Below are 14,882 nucleotides of genomic sequence, written 5' to 3'. Positions count from 1 at the left end.
TGAGAGACAACCAAACACTGAAGCAAGGCTACTATAAACAAAAATGTTCACCCACACACAGCCACACCTTCAGGACTAGAAGAGATAGCTGTTTCACCTAACACAAAGACATACATACATACAAAGTCAGGCAACATGAGGAAACAGGTAAACATGTTCCCAATGAAAGACCAGGATTAAACCCCAGAAAAACTCAACAAAGTGGGTATAGACCAAATGTACCTCAAAATGTAAGGCCACGTATGACCAGTGCACAGCTAGCATCATGCTCAACAGGGAAAAGCTTCCTGCTTAACATCAGGTACAAGGCGAGGATGCTAACACAGTATTGGAAGTCTTGGCCACAGCAGCTAGGAAGGAAAAAGAAAGAAATTGGAACCAAATTGTAAAGGAAGAAGTAAAACCATCACTATTTGTAGATGATACAATTTTATACACAGAAAACCCTAACGACTCTGTGGAAAAAAAAGACTGTTAGAACATTAGTTCTAACCTTATTTCTAAATAAATTCAGTAAAGTTGCAGGTACAAAACTGATATACACAATTCTGTCACACTTGTGTACACCAACAACAAACTATCAGGAAGAGAGACTAAGAAAACAAATCCCATTTAAAATTGCATGAAAAAATACCCAAGAATAAATTTAACCAAGGAGGTGAATGATCTATACTCTGAAAACTATAGGACACTGAGGAGAGACAATGACACTAATAAGTGGAAAGATATTCCATGCTCATGAAGAATATTGCAAAAATGTCCATACTGACCAGAGCAATCTACAGAGTCAAGGCAATCTCTATTGAAATTCTAGTGGCATTTTTCACAGAAATACAACAATCGTAAGATTTGTATAGAACCACAAAAGATCCCAAGCAGCCAAAGCAAATCTTGAGAAAGGACAAGTCTGAGACATTACACTCCTTGAATTCAAGCTGTAGTATCTAACAACTAAAGTAATCAAAATGTATGGTATTGGCATAAAAACACACACACAGATTCGTGGGACAGAAAAGAGAGCCCCGAAATAAACCCAGGCATATAAGGCCAATTACTTTACAAGAAAAGAGGCAAGAATATACAATGGAGAAAGACAATCTCTTCAATAAATGGTGCTGGGAAACCTAGACACCTACATATAAAAGACTGAAACTGGGCCATCATCTCACACCATACAAAGAAATTAACTCAAAATGGATTAAAGACTGGAATGAAAATCCTGAAATCATTAAACTCCTAGAAGAAAACATGGGTCGTAAGCTCTCTGACATCACTCTTGGAGATTTTTTTTTTCCTTTTTGGATCTTATGATTCCAAAGGCAGTGGCATCAAAAAACAAAAATAAATTAATGAGATAACATAAAACTAAAAAGCTTCTGCACAGCAAAGGAAATCATCAACAACAAAAAAGGCAATCTACCGAATAGAAGGAAGAAGAACTGCCAATTCTATCCAATAAGGGGTTAACAGCCAAAATATATACAGAAATTCATATAGCTCAATATCAACAAGAAACAAACAATTCAATATTAAAAAACGGACAGAGGATCTGAATAGACGTTTTCCCAAAGACGACATACAGATCACCAACAGGCACACGGGAAGATGCTCAACATCACAAATCATCAGAGTAATGCAAATCAAAATCACAGTGAGATATCGCTTCACACCTCTGAGAAAGGCCAATATCAGAAAGACAAGAAAAAATAAGTACTGATGAGGCTGTGGGCAAAGGGGGACCCTAGTGCACCGTTGGTGAGGTTGTAAATTGGTGCGGCCACCACAGAAAATAATCTGGAGAACAGTCAAAAACTTAAAAATACAACTCCCACATGATCCTGCAATTCCACTTTTGGGTATTTATCTGAAGATTCAAAAGGATACATGTACCTCTATGTTCACTGCAGCATTATTTACAATAGCCAAGATATGGAAATAACCAAAGTGTCCTTCCTTTGAGGGATGAATGGGAAAAGATTTACACACACACACACACACACACACACGAATACTATTCAGCAAAAAAAAAAAAAAAAAAAAGGAATACTATTCAGCCATAAAATAAATTAGCCATTTGCAACTGGCATGAATCTGAAGGGTATTATGCTAAGTGAAAAAAGTCAGAAAGAGAAAGACAGATATGGTATGATTTAACTTATACCTGAAACTAAACAACAAATAAAGTCAGAAATACAGAGAATACATGGGTGGTTGCCAAAAGGGAAGGGGGTGAGGCTGTGTGGGTAAAAACGGATAAAGGGGATCAAGAGTCCCATCATCCTCTTACAAAATGAATTTACGCACAGCATGGTGACTATAGTCAATAATAACATATTGCAAATTTGAAAGTTGTTTTCAGAAAATACGTCTGAAAAGTTCTTAGCACAAGAAAACAAATGGCGTGACTGTGCATGCAGAGAGATGTTAACTAGACTTACTATGGTGTTCATTGTGCAAGATATACAAATGCCAAATTTTATGTTGCACGCCTGAAACTAGTGTGTCATATATCGATTATAATTTAATAAAACGAAAAAAAAATGGAAGGAAATAAAAACATGTACTGATTCACTGAAAGACATAGTTTGATAGCCACAAACCCTCAATACAGGAGATTCTAGAGCTTTTTTACATTAAACAGGTGAAAAATCAGCCTGGATGACAAGGCTGAGCTGTAGATTGGGACTAGAACGAACAAAATGGTGGTTATACTAAATGAATAATGACGTTGATGTAAAGCAAAATAAGGATGTCTACAAGGTTGTGAGGGGTTTTTGTTTTTCTGTTTGTTTTCTAGAGAGAATTAAAATACAGGACACAATAGCACTGAAGTTGGCAGGAAAGTATATGGGGCAAAAGTGCGCTAAGATTTCTGGATCTTTTCCAGATGACAATAGACAGATTAAGATAGGATTTTATAATAAAGGATTCATGTCATAATTTCTAAGGTAGCCACTCAAATAACAGAAAGAGAATGTATTAACTTCTCAACTGTATGCAGGGAAAACCCTAACCAATCCAAAAGAAACAAAGAAAAATCAGGACAAGAAAACACAAAATACGTCAGATTTTAAATTATAAAGATCATACGTCATAATGAACTGTAGTGAAGATATTCTAGCTGAAAGTAAAGACTTCTGACTTGTTACCTCAGAAAGCTCCAACTGTAATTCACAAAAGCTGTAATAAAGCAGGAATATGGAAGAGTTGACAATAAAAGGATAGGAAAAGATATCCTGCAAATGGCAACAAAAATGTATCTACTTTAAAATAAACTCTATTAAAAAGTATAAAGTGTAGTAATTCACCAGCAAAATAACAAATTTATATTTAATAACAAATTTAAATATATACAACAAAAAATGAACAGAGGGAGCCTGGGTGGCTCAGTCGGTTAAGCACCTGCCTTCAACTCCCGTCAAGATTCCAGGGTCCTGGAATCAAGGCCCACATCAGGGTCCTTGCTCCAGGGGGGAGCCTGCTTCTCCCTCTCTCTCTCTCTGCCTGTCACTCCTCCTGCTTCTTCAGTGTCCGATAAATAAATTAAATTTAAAAAAAAACACACAAAAAACTGAACAGAACTGCAAGAAGAAAACCATGGTCATAATGGGAAACTTTTTTACCATACTTCTCTTGGTAACAGAGAATAAACGAACAAAAATCAGTGAAAACACAGAATATTTGAATAGGTTTACAAACTTGATCTACAGACACATACAGAAAACTATACTTAATGACTGCAGAATATACCTTCTTTTTAGACACAGACAGGATACATTACAGATATTGAATATGTAGCTGGCCATAAAGTGTAAACACATTTCAAAGGACTGAAATAATGCAAATTAGGTTTTCTGACCTCAAAGCAATTAAGGTAGAAATCAGGAACAAGATAAATTAAAAAAATCCTTATTTGTAAATTCAAGAAAAGTCTAAGTAAGCAACTACAAAATGATTCTAAGTTAAGAAAACCAGTACCTTGGGAGAAATGGCCTTAAATGCTAACGTTAGGAAAAGAAGAAGGTTGAAAATTTATGAACAAACGTTCATAACTAGAAAAAGAATTTTTTTAAAAAAGTCAATGAAATAAAAACTAATATACAATGAGGAAAATTAATAAGGCCAAAGGTTTATATCTAAAAAGACTAATGCCAAAACTCTGGCAATATTGAGGAAAGAGAAGAAAGGGCAGTAAGTACCAATATCAGGACCAAGAAGAAAAACAATTAGCATAGAAAGTGCACATGTGAAATATTATAAGCAACCTTTTCAGAAATTTGACAATGTAGTTGAAATGGACCAAATCTTAGAAAAATATGAATCATTAAAACTAATCAAGAAGAAATAGAAAGCCTAAACGTTCTTGTCATCTTTAAAATAGTTACCAATATCCTTATAAAAAAGAAAACATCCAGGCCCAAGGAACCCAACAAGTCAGTTCTGCTAAAGGACAAACGAACTTCAGTCTTTCATAAACTTACCCACAGAAGAGTAGAGACTTCCACCTCACAACATAAGGCTACCCAGGATATTGTGAAGATCTGATGAGAGAGATAAGAAAGCAAAATTATGGGCTGAAGTCTCATAAAAGGAGACATTAAAGTTCTAAATAAACTAGGAGTCAACTAACTCCAGCAGATTATATGTAAAGGAGAACAAATCATGAACAAATTAGGTTATCTCAAATAATAGTCCAATGATAGCCAGTTGAACAGTCAAAAATCAGTAAAAAAAAAAAAAATGTCAAAAACCAATGAACTTTCCTATGTTGAGACTGACAGGAAACAAATCATATGATCATTACAATAAATAAATAAAAAGCACTTGACAAAGTCCAATGGCTAGTCATTTAAAAAGTCATTTTACAAAGAATAAACGGAAACTTCTTAAATTGAGTAAACGGCAAATATGAAAAAAAATAATCTAGAGCAAATATGACAAAGAAGAAATGTTGAGAGAATTTCTTTTGAGATCCAGATTCACACATAATAAACAAAAATCTAGAGTAGCGAAATCAAAGTGAAAATGAAAAAGGGAATAGCTTTTTGGTCACACATTAAGGAAATGTTTCATGAATACAATTCAGAAATCACTAACCTAAAGGAAAATGGTGCTCGACGAGTAACTTCTGCATAGAGAGTAGGGGAGGACAGAACAAAGCATGAGATGACAAAATATTTTTCCATATGTTTTCCCACCAAGAGAATCTGACATCAGCATGGTTTTACCTTTACCGGTGAATGCAGGCTTTTCTCACCAAACATATCCCAGAGGAAGGTCAGGTCTTCCTGGCTGTCCACACGTGGCCCCAGCCGGCCTGCACAACAGCCAACAGCTCATACAGACCTAGAAAGTGAAAATAAAACACAAAGCGTAACCATAGAGTGATCTCATTAATTTCACTTAAGGTGTGTGTGAAGGATGGCTGGAACATGTCGTTTTTACTGGATCAGTAATCTGGGCCATCAAGCAGAATGCTTCTCCGCGGAAGCCAAGGAACCTTTTTGATTTTTAAAGCCCAAATATGTAGCATCAACAGGCTAGCCTAACCTTTCCTTTGTCAACATTCTCCAGGCATCCAAGCGGACACAACCCGAGGCAGAAAACGTGTACAAGCTATCAGAGGAAGAAGAAAACTAAATCGTCACTACATTTGCCTCAGTGTTAGCCAAAGATCAAAAGGAGTCATGAATAGGAAAAACTCCTTAGAAGAGCAGAAAATTGATAGAGTGGCCCATTAAAAAGGTTTTGTGGTTTCCAAAGAGTTCCTAATGATATATAGCTTCAAAACCATTTGCGTTATCTACATCCAAATTCAAGTTCCAAAAAGCTAAGGCCTATTAAGCCATACGTGGTGTTGCTTTCTTGTAGCTGCTCATTTTTCAAAAAGCAACAACCACAAGCTACACAGAACTGAGTTTACCTTTAACTCCAATCTGGGCGTATGCCGTACCCTCTGAAAGAGTTAAGGAAAAGGATGCAGGTTCCTCGGGGCCCTCCTCACTAGAAGCTTCCTGGGGCTAGACAGTAGCACCCTGTTCCACCAGTAGCCTGTTGCAGAAACCCTCCCACCTCCTTTGGGGCCCATCAGACTCCTGTCCAAGAACTGTTACGACAGTGCCTGCCCGGGGCCTCTTCAGGGAGGTGACCTAGAAGAAGTCAGTATCAACTCTCAGCACACGTTTCACTTTCCAGTGGGATTATACGAGGTAAAAAGGAGAAACTTCCTTTTATTTCTGTCTGCTGTCTACAAGAGCACCGAAACCTCCTGGGATCTACGACACAGGAGCGTGCTGTTATTCCTGCTCTGAAGTGCTGCTGTTCATCACAGGGACAGCTTTACAAGATATGTAACTAGCAAAGAATCATAAATTATGGCCTGCTGATTAGTCTATCTATTATCTTCCTAAAGTATTATCATATTCTGATAATCAGTGATCATTCACCAAATGTATTCGCTTTGCCTTGGAAAGCTGGATCTGTAACATGAGACGTTAAACTCAAACATTCCTGGGACTGCATGTGGCCAAAAAGATCTATTCTACTTTAGGGGGAAGAAAATGTCTCCCTATTACATTCTTAAGTATTCTTGATGATTTACACTTATTCCCTTAAAAACCTGGCATCATGCCTAAGCTAGCTCTTATTTATGATTTCATAAAACTATTTGTAAGGTGTCCCAACATAATTCGATGTATAATAATGCAGGTCTTACTTTACACGTACACAGATACACACAACTTTAAAAACATGACAATTGCCAAGATCAGCGATTAAGGTCAGAGGTTCAAATTGAAAATTAGGTAAAAAGGAGGTAGAATTTCGCTATTTTATTATTGATTTAGGAGCAACAAAAGGAATTCCTTGTTCCTTGGAAATATGGTTAGTTTAATTAATAACACTAGTTCAACTATAACATAATTTATGAGGTATAGTTCTGGGGGGGGGGCGATAACTGAGGTAATGTATTAGAACAGCCCCGGCATATGGTAAATAGTCTATTTCATATGTAACTTAGTGAGCTTCAGCTATTGTTGTTATTCCTGTTATTCATCAGGACTATTATTTTTTTTAGGATTAATTTATTTTACAGAGAGGCAGGGGACAGGGGCAGAGGGAGACAGAATCTTAAGCAGACTCCACGCTCAGCATGGAGCTTGACACGAAGCTCCAAATCATGACCCTGATCATGGCTGGAGCTGAGACCAAAAGTCAGACACAAAACCCACTGCACCACCCAGGAGTGTCCATCACTACTGCTATTGAAAAATCAAAACTCTGAGTCAAACAGACCTAGATTCAAACCAGGTCTATACTTCATTTACCCCCCATAACTTACCTCAGCCTTCTTTCCATCATATGTTCAAAAGAAACGGAATCTACACCTATAGTAAACTGGACAGGAAAAAATATACATACGTATGCAGATACACAAGTGTGTGCATATAACACAGGTAAAATCTGAAAAAGCCTAAGGGACTGCATCAGTGACGATGTACCCACGTGGTTACCATAACTATGCGAGATGTCACCACTGGAGGAAGCAGGGTCAAGGGTACACGGGATCTGTATTATGTCTTCCAACACATGAATCCACAGTTATCTCAAAGTACAGTTAAAGCAAGAGGAGAAGTGGTGGTTAACATTGTTATAAGAATGCAAGGGAACAAGGCACGTAGTCCTGTGGTTGGCACAAAAGAGGCATTTGATGAATTTTTAAAAGATTTTATTTATTCATGAGACGGACAGAGAGAGAGAGAGAGAGAGAGGCAGAGACATAGGCAGAAAGAGAAGCAGGCTCCATGCAGGCAGCCCAAAGTGGGACTCGATCCCGGGACTCCAGGATCACACCCTGGGCTGAAGGCTGACGCTTCAGCACTGAGCCACCCAGGCGTCCCTGATAAAAACATTTTAAAAATTGGGCAGCCCGGGTGGCTCAGCAGTTTAGCACTGCCTTTGGGCCAGGGCTTGATGGACTCCCTGCATGGAGCCTGCTTCTCCCTCTGCCTGTGTCTCTAACTCTCTCTCTCTGTCTCTGTGTGGCTCTCTTAGGAATGAATAAAATCTTACAAAAAAAAGAGTTTTAAAGAATAATAAAGTGATTTCTTAAGACTTCCTCAAGTGGCAACTGCCCCTTACTAGAATTCTGTCTATACCTTTACTCCACTTCAAAAAGTTTGGATCTCGAATGAACCACCAAGAGGAGCAGAGGAATAAGCGTCCGCATAAAACACATAAAGTGAAAGATCCCTATGATTTCTAATCTTTGGATGAAACCTGAAAGGCGTCTGGGGGAGTAACCAAATAGCAAATCACTTTGAGATTGATGACATATGCCTTATTATCTAAGTTAAAATAGGAAACACAGGGACATCTGGGTGATTAAGAAGCTGAGTGTCTAACTTTGGCTCAGGGCTGATTCTGGCCCAGGACCCAGCCCCACATTGGGCTTCCTATGGGGAGCCTGCTTCTCCCTCTGCCTGTGTCTCTGCCTCTCTCTGTCTCTCTCACAAATCAATAAGTAAAACCTTTTACAAATAAAACAGAAACCACATCTAAAAAATCAACTTCTGAAGATAATCGATTTCTTTTTAATTATACGGCCCCGATATTTAAACTATGGCTTTTCAAAACCATCAACAAGGAAACAATTTTAAAAAGCAACAGATAAGTACTAGGAGATCATGAAAACCAGCCCATCGCACCCTGCGCCGCACCCACGCCCCGGCAGCGCGTGGTCCGGGAGGCCCCGCCAGCGAGACAGCCAGCCCGGGCGAGGGAGGAGGGCGCCGCGTGCAGCCCGCGCCCCGCCCGCGGCCCCGGCGGCTCGCACCTTCCTCAGCGCCGACATCCTCGAGCGCTCTGAGTTCAGCAGGCGAAGGGCGACATGCTTTGTGGCCAGTCCGTCCATCCGCACCGCCAGCCGACAATCCGCGGGGCCGCCGCCGCCGCCACCGCCACGCGTCCCACCGCGCTCCAGCCTGGCACACGCTCGGAGCCCCCCGCCGGCGCCTGCGCACTGGGCGCCCCGGAGGCCTGGCGCGCTGGGGGCCAGCCGGCGCGCGGAGGCACCTGGGAAGGGCCAGGCAAGCGCGGGGAGCCCAGGCAAGCGCCGCGCCTCCGCCACACCGCAGACGGCGGGCAGTCCCCGCCCCGAATGCCACCTGGGGCGCGTGCTGCTCGCTGGCCGCAACAAGGTCCCAGCGCCGCTGAGCAGCCGGTGCCAGGGCGAAGCGAAGGTAGCGCGCGTCCCCCCACGGGCGGTGCCCCGCATCCGGAGGACGGACCGGACACTAGCTGCCTCGGGCGGCGTGGCCGGAGGCTCTCGAGCTGTCCAGGGACCGTCTGTCCGCCGCTGGCGCTGCCCTAAACACGAGCCGCTTCCGCCTGGGCCCCTGGGCCCTCGCCGCTGCCCCGCGGGAGCCGGACGCCGCCCCCTCCTCAGGCCCCGCAGCTCCTCCAGCCCGCCCGTCTGCCCGGAACAGTCCGCGCCGCACCCACGCCGCGGGAGTGCAGGGTCCGGGAAGCACCGCCGGCGAGGCACCAGACCGCCGCGCGCAGCCCACGACCGATCACCCCTGCAGCTCGGGGTCCCTGCCCGCGCCCCGCCCGCGGCCCGCACCTTCCTCAGCGCAGACATCCTCGGGTGCTCGGAGTTCAGCAGGCGCAGGGCGACAGGGCACACGGCCCGTCCATCCGCAGGGCTGGCCGTCAGTCCGGGGGACCGCGCTCGAGCGCAGTGCACGCTGGGAGCCCCCCGCCGGCGCCTGCGCACTGGTCTACCGGGAGGCCCCGCACGCTGGGGGCCGGCCTGAGTGCGGAGGCACCTGGGGAGGGGGCCACACCCGCACCGGGAAGCCCAGGCAGCACCGCGCCCTGCCGTCCGGGGGTCCTTCCGCCCCACCGCTCCCCCGCCGCCGCCGCCGCCGCCACGCGCCCCACCGCGCTCCAGCCCGGCACACGCTCGGAGCCCGCCGCCGGCGCCTGCGCACTGGGCGCCCAGGAGGCCTGGCGCGCTGGGGGCCGGCCGGCGCGCGGAGGAACCTGGGGAAGGGCCAGGCAAGCGCGGGGAGCCCAGGCAGCGCCAAGCATGGCGTCCGGGGATCCTTCCGCCCCACCGCTCCCCCGCCCCTGCCGGCGCGCAGGCCCCGCCCCGGATGCCACCTGTGGCGCGGGTCCCCTGGCGCTGGAGGCGGCGGTAGCCTGCAGCAAGTGCAGCTCGCCCGCAGCCCCACGGTCCCAGCGCGCCTGCGCGGCCGGTGCCAGGGCGACACGAAGGTAGCGCGCGTCCCCCCAGGGGCGGTGCCCCGCATCCGGAGGACAGACCCGGCACTTGCTGCCTCGGGCGACGTGGACGGAGGCTCTCGAGCTGTCCAGGGACCGTCTGTCCGCCGCTCGCGCTGCCCTAAACACGAGCCGCTTCCGCCTGGGCCCCTGGGCCCTCGCCGCTGCCCCGCGGGAGCCGGACGCCGCCCCCTCCTCAGGCCCCGCAGCTCCTCCAGCCCGCCCGTCTCCGGCACAGCCCGCGCGGCACCCACGTCCCGGGAGTGCAGGGTCCGGGAAGCACCGCCGGCGAGGCACCAGGCCGCGGCGCGCAGCCCACGACCGGTCACTCCTGCAGCTCGGGGTCCCTGCCTGCGCCCCGCCCGCGGCCCGTACCTTCCTCAGCGCAGACATCCTCGGGCGCTCGGAGTTCAGCAGGCGCAGGGCGACAGGGCACACGGCCCGTCCATCCGCAGGGCTGGCCGTCAGTCCGGGGGACCGCGCTCGAGCGCAGTGCACGCTGGGAGCCCCCCGCCGGCGCCTGCGCACTGGTCGACCGGGAGGCCCCGCACGCTGGGGGCCGGCCTGAGTGCGGAGGCACCTGGGGAGGGGCCACACCCGCACCGGGGAGCCCAGGCAGCACCGCGCCCTGCCGTCCGGGGGTCCTTCCGCCCCACTGCTCCCCAGCCGCCGCCGCCGCCGCCGCCGCCGCCACGCGCCCCACCGCGCTCCAGCCCGGCACACGCTCGGAGCCCGCCGCCGGCGCCTGCGCACTGAGCGCCCCGGAGGCCTGGCGCGCTGGGGGCCGGCCGGCGCGCGGAGGCACCTGGGGAAGGGCCAGGCAAGCGCGGGGAGCCCAGGCTGCGCCGCGCCCTGTCGTCCGGGGGTCCTTCCGCCCCACCGCTCCCCCGCCCCTGCCGGCGCGCAGGCCCCGCCCCGGATGCCACCTGTGGCGCGGGTCCCCTGGCGCTGGAGGCAGCGGTAGCCTGCAGCACGTGCAGCTCGCCCGCAGCCCCACGGTCCCAGCGCCGCCTGCGCGGCCGGTGCCAGGGCGACACGAAGGTAGCGCGCGTCCCCCCACGGGCGGTGCCCCGCATCCGGAGGACAGACCCGGCACTTGCTGCCTCGGGCGACGTGGACGGAGGCTCTCGAGCTGTCCAGGGACCGTCTGTCCGCCGCTCGCGCTGCCCTAAACACGAGCCGCTTCCGCCTGGGCCCCTGGGCCCTCGCCGCTGCCGCGCGGGAGCCGGAGGCCGCCCCCTCCTCAGGCACCGCAGCTCCTGCAACCCGCCCGTCTGCCCGGAACAGTCCGCGCCGCACCCACGCCCCGGGAGTGCAGGGTCCGGGAAGCACCGCCGGCGAGGCACCCAGGCGCCGCGAGGGACGAGGCCGCCGCGCAGCCCGCGACCGGTCGCCCCGGCAGCTCGGCCCCCGCGGCTCGCACCTTCCTCAGCGCTGACATCCTCGGGCGCTCGCGGTTCAGCAGGCGCAGGGCGACATGCTTTGTGGCCCGTCTGTCCGCAGGGTCGGCTGGCCGTCAGTCCGGGGACCGCGCTCGAGCCCAGTGCACGCTGGGAGCCCCTCGCTGGCGCCTGCGCACTGGGGCCTCACGGGGTAAACAACCCCCACTGAGCCCTGCACCAGGCAGGGGGTTGAGCAGCTCCCCCAAGTGCTAACAACTGAAAATCAGCACGATAGACCCTCCCCCAGAAGACCAGCGAGAAGGACAGGGGAAAAACAAGTTATTGACCAAGCAGCACTGGAAAGTTCCAGGGTAAGACAAGGGACTTGCAGGATACAGAATCAGACGATATTCCCCCTTGTTTTGTTGTTGTTGTTGTTGTTATTTTTTATTTCTGTTTGCTTCCCCCACCCCTTTTTTCCTTTCTTTTTTTTCTTTTTCTTCTCTTTTTCTTCCTTTTTTCTTCCTTTTTTCTTTCTTCTTTTTTCTTTTCTTTCCGTCTTTCTCTCCTCTCTTTTTCTCCTTTTCCCAATACAACATGTTTTTGGGCACTCTGCACTGAGCAAAATGACTAGAAGGAAAACCTCACCTCAAAAGAACGAATCAGAAACATCCTCTCTCCCATAGAGTTACAAAATCTGGATTACAATTCAATGTCAGAAAGCCAATTCAGAAGCATTATTATAAAGCTACTGGTGGCTCTAGAAAAAAGCAAAAAGGACTCAAGAGACTTCATGACTGCAGAATTTAGAGCTAATCAGGCAGAAATTAAAAATCAATTGAATGAGACACAATCCAAACTAGAAGTTCTAATGATGAGGGTTAACAAGGTAGAAGAACGAGTGAGTGACATAGAAGACAAGTTGATGGCAAAGAGGGAAACTGAGGAAAAAAGAGACAAACAAGTAAAGGACCATGAGGATAGATTAAGGGAAATAAATGACAGCCTGAGGAAGAAAAACCTACGTTTCATTGGGGTTCCAGAGGGCGCCAAATGTGACAGAGGCCCAGAATATGTATTTGAACAAATCATATCTGAAAACTTTGCTAATCTGGGAAGGGAAACAGGCATTCATATCCAGGAAATAGAGAGATTCCACCCCCTGAAATGAATAAAAACTGTTCAACACCTCGACATTTAATGGTGAAGCTTGCAAATTCCAAAGATAAAGAGAAGATCCTTAAAGCAGCAAGAGACAAGAAATCCCTGACTTTTATGGGGAGGAGTATTAGAGTAACTGCAGACCTCTCCACAGAGACCTGGCAAGCCAGAAAGGGCTGGCAGGATATAGTCAGGGTCCTAAATGAGAAACACATGCAACCGAGAATACTTTATCCAGCAAGGATCTCAATCAGAATGGAAGGAGAAAGAAAGAGCTTACAAGACAGGCAGGAACTGAAAGAATATGTGACCTCCAAACCAGCTCTGCAAGAAATTTTAAGGGGGACTCTCAAAATTCCCCTTTAAGAAGAAGTCCACTGGAACAATCCACAAAAACAGGGACTGAATAAGTATCATGATGACACTAAACTCATATCTTTCAATAGTAACTCTGAACGTGAACGGGCTTAATGATCCCATCAAAAGGTGCAGGCTGTCAGACTGGATAAAAAAGCAGGACCTGTCTATTTGCTGTCTACAAGAGACTCATTTTAGACAGAAGGACACCTACAGCCTGAAAATAAAAGGTTGGAGAACCATTTACCATTCAAATGGTCCTCAAAAGAAAGCAGGGGTAGCCATCCTTATATCAGATAAACTAAAACGTACACCGAAGACCGCAGTGAGATGAAGAGGGACACTATATTATAATTAAAGGATCTATCCAACAAGAGGACTTAACAATCCTCAATATATATGCCGCGAATGTGGAAGCTGCCAAATATATCAATCAATTAATAACCAAAGTGAAGACGTACTTAGATAATAATACACTTATACTTTGTGACTTCAATCTAGCGCTTTCTACACTTGATAGTTTCCTAAACACAACATCTCCAAAGAAACGAGAGCTTTAAATGATACACTGGACCAGATGGATTTCACAGATATCTACAGAACTTTACATCCAAACTCAACTGAAAATACATTCTTCTCAAGTGCACATGGAACTTTCTCCAGAATAGACCACATACTGGGTCACAAATTGGATCTGAGCCGATACCCAAAGATTGGGATCGTCCCCTGCATATTCTCAGACCATGATGCCTTGAAATTAGAACTAAATCACAACAAGAAGTTTGGAAGGACTTCAAACACGTGGAGGTTAAGGACCATCCTGCTAAAAGATGAAAGGGTCAACCAGGAAATTAAGGAGAAATTAAAAAGATTCATGGAAACTAATGAGAATGAAGATACTACCATTTAAAACCTTTGGGATACACCAAAAGCAGTCCTGAGGGGGAAATACATCACAATACTAGCAGCCATCCAAAAGCTGGAAAGAACTCAAATACAAAAGCTAACCTTACACCTAAAGGACCTAGAGAAAAAAAAAAAAAAAACAGCAAATAGATCCTACACCCAGCAGAAGAGAGTTAATAAAGATTCGAGCAGAACTCAACGAAATCGAGACCAGAAGAACTGTGGAACAGATCAAACAAAACCAGGAGTTGGTTCTTTGAAAGAATTAATAACATAGATAAACCATTATTCACCCTTTAAAAGGAAAAGAGAGAAGACTCAAATTAATAAAATCATGAATGAGAAAGGAGAGATCACTACCAACACCAAGGAAATACAAAAGATTTTAAAAACATATTATGAACAGCTATATGCCAATAAATCAGGCAATCTAGAAGAAATGGACATATTTCTGGAAAGCCACAAACTACCAAAACTGGAACAGGAAGAAATAGAAAACATGAACAGGCCAATAATCAGGGAAGAAATTGAAGCAGTCATCAAAACCCAAGACACAAAATCCAGGGCCAGATGGCTTCCCAGGGGAATTCTATCAAACGTTTAAAGAAGAAACCATGTCTATTCTACTAAAGCTGATTGGAAAGATAGAAAGAGATGGAGTACATCCAAATTCGTTCTATGAGGCCAGCATCACCTTAATTTCAAAAGCAGACAAAGACCCCACCAAAAAGGAGAATTACAGACCAATATCCCTGATGAACATGGATGCAAAAATTCTCAACAAGATACTAG

General features: G+C 46.7%; 1 long non-coding RNA gene across 3 annotated transcripts; it reads right to left on the bottom strand.

The window, feature by feature from the left end:
- Positions 1-151: 151 nt before the first annotated feature.
- On the bottom strand, positions 152-11,810 carry LOC144313628 (uncharacterized). 3 transcript variants are annotated; one of them, XR_013379258.1, is made up of 5 exons: positions 10,660-10,904; positions 5,229-5,346; positions 5,098-5,128; positions 4,482-4,541; positions 152-350 (listed from the first exon to the last, which is right to left on the bottom strand). It is a non-coding gene; the product is annotated as an uncharacterized LOC144313628 (long non-coding RNA). The 3 variants fall into 3 exon arrangements; XR_013379256.1 differs by lacking the exon at positions 10,660-10,904 and adding an exon at positions 11,708-11,810 and having other exon boundaries at positions 153-350; XR_013379257.1 differs by lacking the exon at positions 10,660-10,904 and adding an exon at positions 8,834-8,962 and having other exon boundaries at positions 153-350.
- Between the last annotated feature and the right edge of the window lie 3,072 nt (positions 11,811-14,882).

This window comes from Canis aureus, chromosome 5 (genome assembly GCF_053574225.1).
Source record: "Canis aureus isolate CA01 chromosome 5, VMU_Caureus_v.1.0, whole genome shotgun sequence".
Taxonomy (NCBI): Eukaryota; Metazoa; Chordata; class Mammalia; order Carnivora; family Canidae; genus Canis; species Canis aureus.
The sequence above is the reverse complement of the archived record's forward strand: the minus strand, read 5'-3'. Positions and strand labels throughout refer to the sequence as shown.